At 36.4% G+C, this 4,205-nt stretch overlaps 1 protein-coding gene across 1 annotated transcript in view; it reads left to right on the plus strand.

Moving 5' to 3' along the window:
* Window positions 1-4,205, plus strand: part of SNTG1 (syntrophin gamma 1) — a 464,795-nt gene that overhangs the window by 426,583 nt on the left and 34,007 nt on the right. The window lies entirely within an intron of this gene.

A 4,205-nucleotide genomic window follows, 5' to 3' on the forward strand; every position in this document is an offset into this window, starting at 1 on the left:
CTGGCCAGCAGCTGGAGTGTGGCTCTGGCTGGCCAGGCTCCAGTTTTGGGCAGGACACGCTGCTGCCACATGCACCACTCTGCTTTTTTTAGGCATGGCTTTTGTTCACCTCAGGATCTCCTGGAGTCAACCCCCTCCCTACGCTAAAAATTAGCAGCATGGGAACACATGTGCAACACTGCAGACAGGTCTGCGGTTCTGCATATTGCACATCCACGCTCATCTAGATATGCTCATTCTGTGTAAAACAGTGATTCAGAGTGAGACTGAGAGAGGCAGAGAAGGTACACTAAGAAAGGCAAAAGCAGAATGTGAATAGAAAATGAATCTGATGGTTAGGTATGCAGATTTATGAGTGATTGAATGGAAGGAATTCATCCCAGTCATGACCAATAGCAATCTGGGTACTATCTGGAAGATTTTTGACACAATAATCACTCCTAATATTCCTAGCAGTTTGGATCATTATTTGTATTACTGTACAGTGAGACACATTTTTTGTTTGTTTATATATCAAATGCAATATTGACCATAGGCTAAATCATACATTCATAGGTACTATGATGGTCTGTGTTGTATTGTCAGCGGTACTTCTCACTAACATGCAGTAGATTTTTGTGTGATGATTATACTCTCTAGTACAGTACTGCACTATTTTAATGTGTGATTAACATTTGTTACCACCTTCTATTGTTGTTCATAAGAGAACTAATATTTTCATCACAGATTCCTAGAAATTCTGAGTCTTATTTTTACCATGACTAAAAAACTCCATGAAAAAAAATCAGTGAAAACCATTGTTTTGTTCTTTTTGTTGCCATTTTACACCTGCTGTAAAAATGCTGGGTGGAAAAGGTTATCGGTTAAAGGCTATACTTAATACATTATCCATATCTATCATAGCACACCTGATAATGCTCATATAACTAAAGTATTTATTCCTCTGCCTCATTCATCTTTTAGTTAAAATTAGTCTTTAAAATTTTGGCTGCATATCTTAAATGTGGAGGTTGATTTTTCTACCCAGGATAGCAGCAGTGGCATTTCTATTCAGTTGGTACTGAGGGAGTCATTGAATTTATGACTCATTAGAATATGCTACATTTCTGCTAATTGCTTTCCACTCAAATTAATGACCCACTCTTCTTTTTTTTAATGGTCTTGATGTTCTACTAGTCAAGCTGTTCTTCTTCAGCAATATTGTTTCCACTACTCCTGGTCTATTTTTTCTCATTTCACAGTCCTGCAAACTATTTTTAGGTCTTTTTCAAAATCCTAGATCTTCCCATGGAGTCTAGTCTTCAGCAGCAGCTATGGTATCAGCTTTTGGCAGAACAGCCAAGAGCTAGTCACAATTCAACTTTGAAAGGGTTGAAACAGTAGCTTTTGTCTAAGCAGGTAAAAAAAAAATGTTTTTTCTAGAGTTATGGCTCCACACAGTAGGGGGCAGAACCTGAATTGTATGCAGCCATAACACTGGAAAAATCTTTTTTTCTTCATTCTGCCTTCCCAAAATTAAGATGTATGTTTTATTTTGGGGTATATGATATGCTAGAAAATATGGTCAGTCTCATGAGAAAGAATAACCCTTATGACTGTATCTTTATGGTATGAATAATATTCTGCAGAAAGGGTGCTACTGCTACTAGGGACTCAATCATCTTCTGGAGTAAGTCTTCTCTTTCAAAAAACAAGGAGGTCTTAAAACAGGGGAAAGAGGAGGCACTTCCCTTTTAGCCAGTAAATTTAGGCAATAGATTAATGGACCAAAAAAAGAAAGCATGTCTAGGGTATAGGGCATTCACGAGAACAATCTGTGTGTGAGAGAGAAATCTTGTATATAACCCCTAATGTTTCAACAAATATTTCAGTATTTTATGTTAAGTAACCATTGAAGCAGGGATGAAAACTCATATCTCTAACCTCCTTTGGTGAGTGTCACAAGTACTAAACTAGGGAGTCACTAGTTCACTATCTTCGCACCTCATTATGTTTTTTTTTTAAATTGATTAGAGCAGTGTCCTGAAGACTGATCCTCAAGCAAATGAAGAAACTGTATCCAGGTCTCCTAGAACCTGGATGAAATTTTCTTAACCTACCTATTTCTCCATCTCTACCTCCCACATCATGTGTTTTGATGAATCTGATCCATCAGTCTTGGTCTGAAAATGCCTGCTGGATGAGGTCTTGTAGGTGAGATAGGTTTGTGAAACCCATCAGGATTTTGGCATAAGTGTTTAGGCATTCAGCACTGTTGAGAGTAAGGCAGTTATCATCATGCTCAGAGATGCAGAAATGTTGGAAACTTGGATTTTCCTTCTCAAAAGGTTTAGAGAAGATGTATCATAAAGGGTCTTCAGTTTTAGTGTATCTAAAAGTAATTTAGCTAACCAAATTTTTTTTTCCAGTCTGCCCATACCAAGTTAAAGACAACTTGCTTCTTTGAATACACTTTTCTTGGAACATAGATAGGGTCCAACATTAGCCATCTAACTTTACATATGAGAAGTAAATTACTGTAATAAGGTTTGCTGTTGTTCCAGCAAGACAAGGGGCTTGACTTTCCAGTTCTAATGCACTTTGCACAATCCTGAAAACACATAAAAAATGAATGAAAAGTGGATGTGAAATATAATCAATATGATTTGATATCTATTTAGATGTGTTATGCCCTAATTTCCCACAGGTGGGAAAGACAGCACAAGATACAGGGAAATTGCACTGGAACCCTGGAACATGTGGAATAGGATAGGATGTTCCAGTGAGAAAGCATTTCAAGTGTATATGGTATAATTTCACATGGAGTTTCAGTCTCCCGTTTTTTATATACAGCAATATGTGCTTAATTCTGTTTGCAATAGCTGAAGATCACCTACAGAATGAAAGTATCTACTGAGTTTTTTTCTTACTTGGGGCTGATATTCCAATTTATGTAGCATTGCAATTTTTACTTCAAATCACAGGAAAAAATAGTGCCAATACTTGAACGGCAATCTTCAGTCATTATGTAGTAAGTACAAAACTAAAATTCTTGAGGCAGATGGATGCATTTGTTATTTCCACAGTTTCGTTTTGTCTTGATATAGAAATAGATTGCTATTATTTTTAGCAGTTATTAAAACAGCTTCTAACAGAGATGACTCTGTTTATTTCAAAGGGAGAAAAATGCGAAACCAGATCATCAGCTTGTATAAATTCATAGATTTTCATTGTATCCAAGGGAACCAGCCTGAATTATGGTCATGGAAGTTCTAGACCATCTCTAACTCTAAAATGCTAATCTCCAAGTAGATAAATGGTTTCTGCTTGTGGTCAAAGAGCACAAATGGAAGTGTCATGCTAATTAAGCCAAAAGAATTCATTTACAGACCATTAGATGAAAAAATTAACAAAACTTCTTACCTTCAGTGTTTATGTCATCAAAAGTCCATGAAATTAATGTCTCCTCAAAATACCAGCAAACTACAAGAGGAAAGAGGCTTGTTAAACATGAAGTTTTGTTATCCCACAATGAAAGATTTTAATACTTCAGATAATCTGCTGGTCCAAAAATACTTCATTTAGACTGAACAAGAGAAAATTTCTGGGAAGCAATATATAATTAGCTTGACCTCCTCACATGAGGTTAAATATAGCGTAACATTTAGTTTCTCAAGTATCTATCCATAACACTAGATCAAAACTACAAGATGTTCTTTTAAATATTTGTATTATCTAACAGGTACAATTATTACAGTTAGTCAATAACAGTATTATAACAATCATATATTAATTTGCTATGTTTGGTATGTTAAGTCATATTTTTAAAGTTTGGATTTGCTGCTCAGTCTTGAAGGTGTTGAGCACTAAGCATTGTGCCAGAATCAAAATTAGAAGAAAGTAGTATAACTAGGGGGATCTAATGGGGATGGGGTTGGGGGATTGTGACAAAAAAAAACAGCTTTTTCTGCAGCCACTCAATTGTGATTGTAGTGGCAGTGACAAACCAAAGTTGTCACTGCCCTGTGTGTGGCAGTCACCCCAAGTGCCCTGTACTGGGTTCTTATACTGCTATTGGAAGGGGGTTATTTTTCAGTTCTGGCTTTGAATCAACAGTAATTTTGTGAAATCAGCTCCTCCTCTGGGATTTCTGCCTGGTTTCAAAGCTCAGCAAAGCACTTCACTATGTTTATTTTCACCTATGTAATTCTTGTCTTTTTTTTTTT

This window comes from Gavialis gangeticus, unplaced genomic scaffold (assembly GCF_001723915.1).
Source record: "Gavialis gangeticus isolate Ggan-Ray unplaced genomic scaffold, GavGan_comp1, whole genome shotgun sequence".
Classification (NCBI taxonomy): domain Eukaryota; kingdom Metazoa; phylum Chordata; order Crocodylia; family Gavialidae; genus Gavialis; species Gavialis gangeticus.